Source organism: Equus quagga, chromosome 15 (assembly GCF_021613505.1).
Source record: "Equus quagga isolate Etosha38 chromosome 15, UCLA_HA_Equagga_1.0, whole genome shotgun sequence".
Lineage (NCBI taxonomy): Eukaryota > Metazoa > Chordata > Mammalia > Perissodactyla > Equidae > Equus > Equus quagga.
In genome coordinates this window covers 8525860-8538111 of record NC_060281.1, presented here as the reverse complement: position 1 = coordinate 8538111, position 12252 = coordinate 8525860, and the positions used below count along the sequence as shown (strand labels likewise).

The following is a 12252-nucleotide window of genomic DNA, read 5'->3' as shown; positions in this document are numbered from 1 at the left end:
AACACGCCATCATGGTCAGGAGCACAAGTTCTGGAACCAGATGGTTGAATCTCACTTCCACCATTAAATGTGAGAGCAACTTTAGATAAATCACAGAAATACCATATGCCTAATTTTTATTTGCAAATGGGGATGATAAAACACTTGTTACAGTCCTAGCACACAGTTATTCCTTAAAAAATGTCAGTAATCATCGTCATGATTATGCAGGATCTCAGATTTGTGAGCCAAGTATGACAGAAGAACAAATGGTGGGATATATAGATATAGCGTGGCCCTGAAAAAAATGCTTTGCTGTCTTGGTCTTCTGTTCTCCAGGAGTGGAGTCATTTTGTTGGAAGAGTTTCAGGAAGGATCTCCCAAACATCAGCTTGTAGTATTTCAATGTCACGGAGTTCAGACTGTCCTAACGTACAGATCTGACATGACAATTGAAAACATCTACTTTGTAGCCTTTATTAAATGAGTTTATACTCTTTTCACTTCAAACCCCAAATACACATATTTAACATTCCATTACTAATATTCAAGCAGAAGCTGGTGCTCCAAGAGAAAGACCATCATGGACAGAGAGAACGAAACAACGTTGATTGACTACAACCAGTTCAAACCTATCAGCCATTCTCCACCATGGGCATGAGCTTTAACTTTCTGAATATTTTAGCCATATCTACATAAAACGGTCCTGACCATCAAAATCTTAAAGTCAGCTTATTCATTTTACTTGATGACCCCTTTTCTTCCACTTACTTGAAAACAAAATAAGGATACAATTTTTGAGCAGGGTTTCTGAACTCCTGACACTTTGGGACAGGTAAATCTTTGTTGCAGTGGTTGTACTGTGCATTGAAGGATACGTTGCAGCATGCTGGGCCTCTACCCACTGATGCCAGTAGCATTCTGCCTGCTGTGACCAGCAAAGAGTCTCCAGACATTGCCAATGTCCCCTGAGGAGAATATCACCCCGGTTGAGAACCAAAACATGAAAGGGATGGTATTTACTGGAGAACCTTTGATAATACAGCAAAGAAGTCTTAGTTAAAAAGAGCTTTTATTCGAGGAGTTAACTGACTAAATTTTATTCCAAAACAGAGTCAACCTCAACAGCACTGAAGAAAACAGAAAAATACATCTCTTTTAAAAATTACATCCTCACAAGTAGAGAACTGAACAATGTACTCTCTCTCAGAACCAACGCTTTTCTTGTTTCTTTAAAGACATCTGCCCTTATGGCATCAACACAATTTAAAATCCAATCCAAAGCTGGCTTGCGTGTTCCGCCTGCAGGACATGCCTCTTTGCTTTTATACGCTTTGTCAAGTGCCACAACCATAACCCTCACAGAATGACAAAAGGTATGGAAAAAACAGTGTATGTACTCAGATCATTTTTTCAGAAAGGCCTTCCCACCCTGTGAGCTTTGCATCAATTTAGCCTCTGAGTCTAAAATTAAAGGGAAGTGACACAGTGGCCTAAATATAACATGCAGTGCTATCTATTTGGGCATGGCACAAGTTGCTCTAGCAACACTCAACAGATACACAAAATATCCTCAATGGGATATTTGTTGTAAAAATTTAAGTGTTTTATAAGGCAGGAAATATTCAGTTTCTACGTGCTTCTACAATGGTCCCAGAACCTCTTGAAAAGGACTGACATGATACAGTTATATGTGCTTATGGGTCAATCTCAAATTCATAATGCAAACATTACTGCAACAGAGCAGATGCACAAAGATGCAGTTGCCTCAACACAGAAATCTGAAATGAAAACCATCACCCTGCTAGTCAGGCTTGTGAACCAACTGCAGACATGTGATTATACTGAGATGCCCACTCTCTGGGGTGGGTTTCTTACACTTCACCTTTACATTGAAGTATGAACAAAAAGCACAATGTTAGCAGACTTGAAAATAAGACATAATAACTACCTGGAAAATAAAATAAAAAAAAACTCATTCTAATGAGATAGAAAAAAATTTAACTACGAGAAAACAGAAGTGCTGTCATAAGGGACCAATGGGAAAGCCTGGACTTTGGAGTCAGACTCAGAGGGTTCAAATCCCACCTCTCAGTTCATAATCCTTTAGGTCTTCATATACAAATCAAAGATAGCATCGCTCTCCTTGCCAAACTGCAGGGTAGACGGAGTCACAAGGTATGTAACATGGCAAACCATGAGCTTGACACAACAGATGTTCTCTGTTGCTTATAGATGCCTTAAAAAGGAAATTCTACGTCAATGTTTTAACCCTCCGCCATTTACACAAAGAAAATCTTAGCTTCACTACTCTAAAAGAGACTTTGTGGAATATTACTTTAAATGTAGTTCCACTAAATTCAAAATTGTGGCTAAAACATTTTGAAGACTCGGCATCAAATAATTACAAAAAATTACCTAAATATATGTGATTATTGAAATAACCATAGGCAAGGAGCAGCTCAAACAATGTCTATTTATATCTTTAAAAGAGTCAATCTATATTTTAAATACAAAATAGAGGGAAATTATATGCCCATAACTATCTGTTGAGGCAAATTTCTAGAAATATGATAGCCATAACGTTCACACACACATATACACGTATATGGACTCGTGCCAAATAACATGTAACAATTACCCCCATGAGCTAACATTAACCTTGTTCCATCTATGGAAGAGTTTCATCAAAGTGAAGGAATGTATATTAAAATGAGAGGTTCTTGTTAAGGTAAACTGTGTCCAATAGAAGACAAGGATATGACAGCCCAAGAACCAGGACAAAGAATTCCAGCCAGGCTGAGGAGTTCCATGCAATGCACAAGATCTTTTCTGATTATTCAGCAAGTTATATAAGCTAGCTGGAGTTACATGATTTTGCACCTTAGAAAACATATTTTTTCAGCTAAAATAAACCTGAGATACCTCTACAGGAGAAACCTCCACTCCTCTCTCTTTTCTACTGCTAATAGTTCATTTTTCAAGTGTGGTTTTCCAGATTTTCTTATCAGCTGGCCTGGAAGGATATATAACAGGAATTCTGTTCTTGTTCTTTGCAATCTACAGCATACAACTTTAAATATCCTGCTTTATAGAATAAAAGGAGCAAGAAACTTTTCAGTCCATAGTATATAGGGCATTTAATCAAAGTCAGCTTTCAGAAAAAAGATATAGAGCCATTTTCAAATGCTGACAAAGTAGAAAAAGAAAAATGAACCCTCATGTATCTTTAATGAAGCTTTCCTGGAAATATATCTATACATATCTTAGTGATTTCAAATCTTTAAAATATCTTCCTTAATTTGGTAAAGCAAAATATTACACTGTCATGCCCCCCTCAATTGATTACAATTTCAATCAAATATACTCATCAAATATAAAGTATTTTTCTTTTGTTTTAATAAAAGAAACTGAATTTATTAGGCAAGCCATGAAAAGCTGCAACACTGAATAATTACCTGGCGGTGAATTATTTTAAGTTATTCTGAGGAAATCTGTAGACCACTGAGTGCTAGGCCAAAAGATTTGGTTGAAAGAATATTATCAACAACTCATTATAAAGACCAACACTGTCTCATAAACTCCCAAAACCAATGATATACACAAACTATCCCCTAGGAGAGAAGCGAGAGAGATTTTTCTCTAAAAGCTTGAGGAAATAGCAACTCTCTCTGCTCTGACTCCTCTGATAAGCAGCAGTATTGTGGTCAACATTTCTGGTAGATTTTTAAATCTACCCAGTAGCACCACAACTATACTGCGAAGTTAATGTTCTACTTACAGAGATATTATAGTACGAATTACACCAAAAAGAGCATTATGCTTACACATGCAGTCATTTCATACAAACAAGAAATTTCTAGCTTTGTATGAAAGAGGAGATTTTGTAGAGCTATACTAAAATAATATGGAACATTTTAATTACAGAAACCAACTGCACTAAATATCTTACAAATACTACATCATGCATAACCAAACTCATTTAGAATGTAGCCTTTTTAGCCTGGCAAACCTGCATTTTAGACGCTGCTGTTCCACTCACTAACTCTTTCCCTTAGGTTCTCTAAGCCTCAGGTCCCTCATTTGTAACAGAAAGCAAATGAGAATTCCTACTTCATAAAGCAATTGTCGGTAGGAAAGACACAAAAGGTATAAACATTTGCCCAGTAAATAGTACAATCAGTGCTTAAAAAATTTCGGACAACTAGAAGGACCCACAACTAAAATATACAACTATATACTGAGGGGATTTGGGGAAGAAAAAGCAGAAAGAAAAAAAAATTTCAGCTAACACTAATAAATAATTGTAGGGAATTAGAATACCAAGGTACTGATACTCTCATTCCTCTTGTCAATAAAGAGGCTGTAGGTGGGTATTAATTTCCTGTTTGAAGGACTCCATAGAGAATAGCTCCATTTTTCAAATCCAGTAAAGTTTCAGTGGGGATGAAGAAGAGTTTCCTAATGTTACAAAACGAGTCTACCTTTTTATTTTCTTTAGTGGAATACTATCCTGAAACAAATAGACCACTTCAAATCTCAGTCTCTACATTACTTCCAGATAGAATTGCTGACCGGCAAGTACATGACACATAAATTAATAATTGTCAGTTATTGGTCTACATTAGAGCTGTTAGCTCCACTGGAGAGCTGGTTTGTAGTCACAAGATAAATTTAATCAAATTACCATAAATTATGGCTGCATCTACGCTAGTTTCCATTATTTCTATGATTCAAAAAAAAAGGAGTTTTTAGCAATGATGGAATTAGAGAAAATTATTAATACAAAGAGGGGAGTTTTTTTTTTTTAAACTTGGACCCAGCATGACGTTTGACCATGTCTCATTTTTATTGATGGCATCATGTCCCCAACTTCAAAAGACGCGCAGAGCTCAACTGAATTGCCTGATTTTACTTTAAGGAAAACCCCAACGGGAAAAAGACATATGACAAAATAATTACAAGGGAAACATGCTGTACCGATGCAACTTCAAACAGGAGGACAGCCAAGGGACAACTGACATCTACTAGATCCGCAAAGACTGTGTCCAAGAGAGACGCAGACATGGACACTGAAGGACTTGGGATAGGGAGACAGGACAGAACAAAACAGCACAAATACTATCATTCTTAAATAGAGTATTTCTGTATAAGTAATCCTTTACATTTGGCCATGTACATTTAGCAAAAACGTTTGTAGATAATGAGTCTCATCAATCTTTTACAACTCAGGGCTGAAAAATCTGTTTTAAAAGATACTTTAAACATGTCTATCCAACCATTTCTATATAAATTTTCTAAAGTAATTGATAGGTTAAATGTGCAAAATTTCTCAGTGAAAGTGTTCCACTGTTGCTTAACTGCCATAATTATTTATATATGTATATGTCATTACACATTTATTTGTACTCACAATGATCAAAAATACAGAAAATTCACATAGCCTTAAGGAAGGTCTGAACCTGCATGCCTCCCCCAGTAGATTTGTAAAGTATACCAAAAAGAAGATTTTACAAAGTACCAAGAGCATACCTTAACCTGAAAGTTATTTTTAAATGTCAGTTTCTAAGGAAATGGATTGAACACTACAAGATACTTATCATAAATCACACATATTAATGTACCAAAATCTTATTTAGATAATTATATAGTTAACGGCTACTCTCACTTTTCAAAAACACCCACGCAATATTGAGAAAATATTAATTGGTCTATTTTTCTCTTCCCTCAACTCATAAATAAACATATTATAGAATAAGAGTATATATTATAGAATAACAGTATATGAAAATTACTAATGTAGGAGGCATATGCTATAATAAATGAAATAAAACTAAAAAAATGTTTAATTTTCACTTCACACTCCATGGAGTTTGTGAGATACATGCTGCTACTTAACCCAAATTGAAAACTACCATCTTGCTTCCATATGCAAACCCATGCATTATATATGTTCTATTTCTCTATAAAGGGCTTATTTTCCATGCAGGATAATTCAGAAAAGTGGCTTTGAGACTTATGAAAAGTACATGCTCTTCCAGTCTCTACTAATGATTAAGTCCATGCTGCACATTTCCATAAAAAAGACTCATCTCAAATAACTAATATGCTAAATTTGTTTAATGAAAGTTCACATTTAAAGAGGCAGCTTCTTCTGATGTTCTGAAGTTCCACTGAGGCACCAACTTTACCCATGTGTTGCCTCTTAATTATGTTTCTATTAACTGTAGCACTCTGTTCTTGCACTGAGGACCAGAATTAAATTAGAAGAAAATACTTTTCTTATCGTTTAAGATGATAAATGGAAATAGTTCCAGGGGCAATGGCAAGCCATCCAGAAAACCTTCAAAAGTCAACCCCAGGGAATGCAAAATGCACATTGACTCTCCTGTCAGATGAATAAATGTTTAATTATAAAAAGGGACAAAGCGTTTCCTCTAGATTAGTCATTGTTGATGAAATATCACAATTATAAAGCATGTTTACACTTGTTTGTCCATATACATAACATCCTCTCTTGACGATATTCACCGTAAATAATACCATAAAAGGCAAACTTCAAAATACAACTAGCCTTGATTTATCTAAATGTAATTAGGCAAGTGTCTTGTAATTCTATTTAAATAGATAACTTCTAATAAGGAATTCTAGAACCTAATTTACAAAATATATACATACTTTGATTTCAAGTGGAAAAATAGAGCTGACATAAAAAGGAATAAAGGAAGGGAGGAAAGGAGGGAAGGAGGGAAGCAGGGAGGAAAAAAGAGGCCTCTGGCTTTCAGGAGAACGCTAAAGGCTAGTGGTGTATGTGGAGGGAGTGCTGGAGATGGAAAATGATCACTTTTCATCATGGTAAAGATTTATCAGGCAAGAATTATCAATGGATGCTAAATCTAGAGGGATCCTGATGTGTCTCACCACAGACTGCTTCTTGGTTGCAAGGGAGAAAAACTATCAATTATACAATAAGTAAGGAAGGTTCTGTTTTTCTTTTTTTTTAAAGGGGGACAGTGGTACTGTATTCTTCAAAAATGTCAGTCCTCAAAGACAAAGGCTATGGAAATGTTCTAGATAAAGGAGGCTAAAGAGACATAATTTTTCAACAGAATACCTGATCCTAAGCTGGATCCCATACTGGAGAAGGAAATGCTATACAGGATGTTATTGTGTCAGCTGATACAGGTGTATCCAGAACGGTAGATTACCTAAAAGTATTGCATCAAAGTTAAATTATTGAGGTTGACAACTGAACTGTAGTTATGAATAGAATATCCCTAATCTTAGATAACACCCAGTTAAGCTACTTAGGGGTGAAGAGACATGATGCATATTAAAAACGTGAATTTGGATAAAAGGTATACTGGTATTCTTTGTACTATTTTCATTTTTACAACTTCCCTGTAAGTTTGAAATGATTTTAAAATAAAATGTTAAAAGAATGCCATAGCAGGCGGATTGGCACTTTCAGTATCTTTGTGATTTTTTTTCCATTTAACAAACACACAAAGCATTTACCATGTGCTCTATGAGTAGCTTATAACTACTCGTTCATTTAATTTTTAAGACACACCTTTGAGACATGTACCTGCTTTTTACAAATAAACTAATGCACAGAGAGCTTTACAACTGGCCCAAAATCATACAGCTTATAATTCACAGGGCCAAGACTTGAACCTGCAGACTCTGAGTCCAAAGTTCCTGCTCTTAGGACAATTCTACGTTTCATTAAATAAACAGAATATTAGGTTGGTGGAAATTGCTAAGGAAGCTGTGGAATTTTAATGAGTGAAGCTGACACTGAAGTAGTACAATTATCCCCATAGATGGGTTAGAGAATGCCTACTTAATAACAATTCCACATACTAAAACTCTTACCTACGTATATACCTAACACTTTACATTTGACGTAATCGCACATTATGGAAATCATTTTCAAAACCAACAAAACTAGATGTTTTCTGCACACATGTATCGCATCACGTATTTTTGGTTTTTTTTTTTTTTTTTTGAGGAAGACTGGCCCTGAGCTAAGATCTGTGCCCATCTTCCCCTACTTTATGTGTGGGACGCCTGCCACAGCATGGCCTGACAAGTGGTGCATAGGTCTGCACCTGGGATCCGAACCGGTTAACCCCAGGCCCCTGAAGCAGAATGTGCACACTTAACTGCTGTGCCACCGGGCCGGCCCCATTGCACGACCTTTTTACTTCAACCTCACAATTATTAAGAAAGAAAACAGTAAACGTAGTTTTAAAGATAAGAGAATAAATATTTAAAGTTGTGAGAATAATAAGAATCCCATGGAAAACTAAACGTTCAAAGTAATTTAAACTTCAATTCATTATCATTTATAATATCTCAAAGTGGGACATTTGTGAGCATGAATGAATAGCTTACCTACTACGAAGGAGGAGAACACTCTTGGCATAGCACTTCACATAATAATATTTATTGACTGAATTTATAAGAGGAGAGGTGTAATAAATTTCTTAGAAATGTGTTCTTTCCCTTAGGTTTTCATATTTTTAATGAGCTTTGACAAACAATAAAGATAATATTCATTGCTTGATGACACCACTCAATATCATGAGTGCTGAAGTTACTCTAGGAGAACATTCCACGGTCAATGGGTTTGCAGCAAGGCTTCCTACTTCCAGGGTCCCTCTGCTTTCACTCCACCATGCCGGCCAGAATAACACTACTGTTCTTCTCTATCCATCCATTAAAAACAATTTTATCTCACCTCTATGAATAAAACTTTTCCTGACTATTTCAGAATGTTTTCATTAATGAATGTTAAATGAATGTTTTCATTCATTTAGCAATAAATACCGACTTCTAGGATGCCTTCTCATTACTTTGAACAGCTTATTTAAATCTTAGTGTAAAAACTGGATTTTTTTCCCCAGTTCTATCACTTCCAACCAAACTGATGATAACCTCCTTGAGACCAGGGACTATGTAAGATATCTTTGCATTAATCATAATGCCTAACGGCCTCTGGAAGAATCAATTCAATATTTATTTTTAATTTATCCCAAAGTTACATTAAAAAAGTTACAGTGACTTTGAAGCGTTTCACAGTACTTTTGATGACTTAAAACAAATAGCATGAATGCTCTTCCTCCTCTCTAGTTAAAATATTCAATTTCTTAAAAATCCAGTTCAGAAGAAGGCTTCATAAAATTTCCAAGTTACCCTTTGCTGTCTCCTGATTGGTCTCTTGATAGTTTGAATCTGAATCAAAGATTTGCACTTAAAATGTCAAGTAAAAATATCGAACTAAAAAGCATATATAAAATATGATCATAACTATGAAAAAAATTATACTACGGCACAACTAGAATGGCATGTGTGAACATAATATGAGTAATAGCCTCAGAGTGGAACATTGGGTAGTTTTCATCTTGTTTGAATTCTTCCATGGTTCTCCCTCCCACATACAAGCACGCGCGCGCGCACACACACACACGCACCAGAAAGAGCATATATAACAACACATTCCTTTTAAAAAAAACTGCTTTATAGTTATCTGTTTCAAGTATCCAAATTTCAGTATGAGATTTTTGAGGCCAGTGAGTATCTTCTACTTTTATTTCCCTAATGCTATTTCTAGGATTGTGTTTGGCACACAAAAGTGCTCTCAGGTATCAAGATTGTCTTCACATGTTTTTTGCTTTATGTATGTTTACATATGAATTATACATAATTTATGTACAGTCACACAAAATTATGGACACCCATGGGATATTTACCTTGTTCTCCTCTTGCCCCTCCCCTGGAAAGAGTTGGTTGAACCAAAGTTGGGTCAATGAGACCCTTCTCTGGGATTTTTTTGCTTTGGAAATCAGAAAAATCATTAAGGTGATCTCTCTCTCTCTTTCTCTCTTTCTCTCTCCTCTTCTCTCTCCCTCTTTCTCTTTCTCCGTTTCTTGAATAACACTGCAAGATGTACAACTTGAAAGCTGTTTGACATTCACGTTCCATTTCCTCCAAAAAACTTATCTATAATATGAATAAATGAACTTGACACACAGAAGAAGGGAAGGAAGAGGAGAAGAAGAAAAGCAAAACAATCCTATTACCATTGTAGTAATTGCTACAAATAAAAATATTTTATAATAATCTGTAATTATGCTAATAGTGATTCCAATAACAGTTTGTGTCCCTGGAGTCCATATTTTCACCCGGTCCTGAGACTCAAATGCCTTCCTACCTTTCCTCAAATGATTTTAAATGGCTTGAATATTGGACTTAGAAACTACTGCAATTAGCATTATTCTTCTGAAATAATAAAACTTTCTTATTTCTGGTATAACTGTGGGGATTTTTTTCCTCCTTACACATAGCCCTGAGACCAGATGTCAGAATTATTCTTTTATTTGGGGAATTCTCCCATTAGTCAGCAGCCATGCAGAAGAGCACAGGCAAGAATTATAACTTTTAATAGAGACTGAAATGACTGACCCAGAATATCACTGTTGGCAGAAACTGATACACATGGGAAGTAAAGGTGGGCTAGGAAGTAAAACATGGCATTTCTTCCTTGGAAAAGTGTTGACAAAAGAAAACAAATATCAAAAAGCTATTACATCGTAACGTTTATAGTTTTGTTTCAGTTGCTGCTCATGCATTTTACACATCCTACTACCTAAGAGAGCAGCAGGCTTAGATTCAAGAATACTGAGTTCTGCTACTTCCCCAGCTCTAAAATGATGGAGACATTCCGTAACCTTTATAAACTGCATCCAATCATTCATTCAACAAATATTTGAATGCTTAATATATGCCAAGTACTTGTCTAGGTACAGTGAACCAGAGGGACAAAGGATTCCGCAGTCATGGAATTTACGATGCATAAAAGGAGGCGGGCGACAAGGATATACATAAGTTAATAAATTTAAGTTAGTGACAAATGTTTTCAATAAAAAAAAAAGGTGATAATGGGACAAAGGAGAGCGAGGAAGAAGACCACTTGACTTAAACTGGCCACAAAAGGCCACCCCGAGCTGACTCAAGAGTGATGAGATGGCATCAGCCATGTGAAGCTATGAAAGTGATGCTTTCCCAGAGAAGCAAACAGTAAGAACGAAGCCCCTAAGACAGGCAAGAGCTGACAAAGGTCAAGGGAGAGAAAGGAAACCAGTGCTGCAAAAAAAGGAGCAGCGGAATGAAAGTGGCATCATGAGACCAGAGAAGGGAGAACAGAGCAGGCCAGGATTGAGGCACGGCATTCCACTCTAACTGCAATGGGCAGTTAGGGTTTGGGGAAGGTTGACAATATGCTCTGAAACCTCTGAAAGCCGCTGGAGGAATGGATTATGGAGGGATTATAAAAGGATAGTAATAATACTATCATAAAGTTATTGTTAAATTGATAATGCATGTAAAGTGTTAACAGAGTCCATGGTATATTGTAAGTCCTAAATAAATATTAGTGATAAAAATTTATTGTTCTTAAAACAATGGGGGAAACCTATTTTCCCTATTACATGGGGAAACCATGAATTCTAAAATCTGGATAGTGAGTCATGATCTAATCCTGAGACTCAGGCTAAGACACACTCCACTCCAGGCCATGCAAATGCAATCATTGCATAAGACCGCACTTTATAAAATGAGAAAAATAGGGAGTTTCCAGTTCGCAAATGGATCATCTTCCAAAAGTCTTCTCATACATTGTAATTGGAAACCTAGAGCGCACATTCTCATAGAAACAATGAATGTTAGTTATTTTCCCAGGTAGCCCAGAGAGTTCAAGTTAATCTATAAAGTGTGAATAATACTAATCTATGGTTTTGGTTTGGGAGTCAGAGGTCCATTTGACAAACAAGAGGAAAATAAACAACTGCCACCATTGACTGGATGCTGAAGGAGTACCAACATTATTCTAAGCACTGATCAATACAAGCCTGTTGCAACATCATGGAGTAGGTACTATTGGTATCTCCATCTTATAGATGAGACACTAACAAATGCAGGTTAATAACCAGCCCGTGCAGTCGGTAATTGCAGGGCAGGGAGTCAAACCCAGGCAGTTCAAATCAAGCTTGCTTTCTTTTAAACCCTCTTAAGAACCATGTAATACTATATTTAGTCTTATTCCTCGTGCTTTAAAAAGAATTCTGTAGAAATAGTCATTGTTTGCCTGTGAATCCTTATCAAGCCATCTTTGGAATTTATTCCTGTATCCTGATGCTCCATCTCAGAATACAGGGTATCCTACTGTGCTGTCCCAGATAAAACCATGCTACATACTTGTACATGACA

The 12252-nt window shown here is 36.1% G+C and overlaps 1 protein-coding gene across 1 annotated transcript in view; it reads right to left on the bottom strand.

Moving 5' to 3' along the window:
* Positions 1-12252, bottom strand: part of KHDRBS2 (KH RNA binding domain containing, signal transduction associated 2) — a 515709-nt gene that overhangs the window by 476925 nt on the left and 26532 nt on the right. The gene's annotated exons all lie outside the window — the stretch shown is intronic.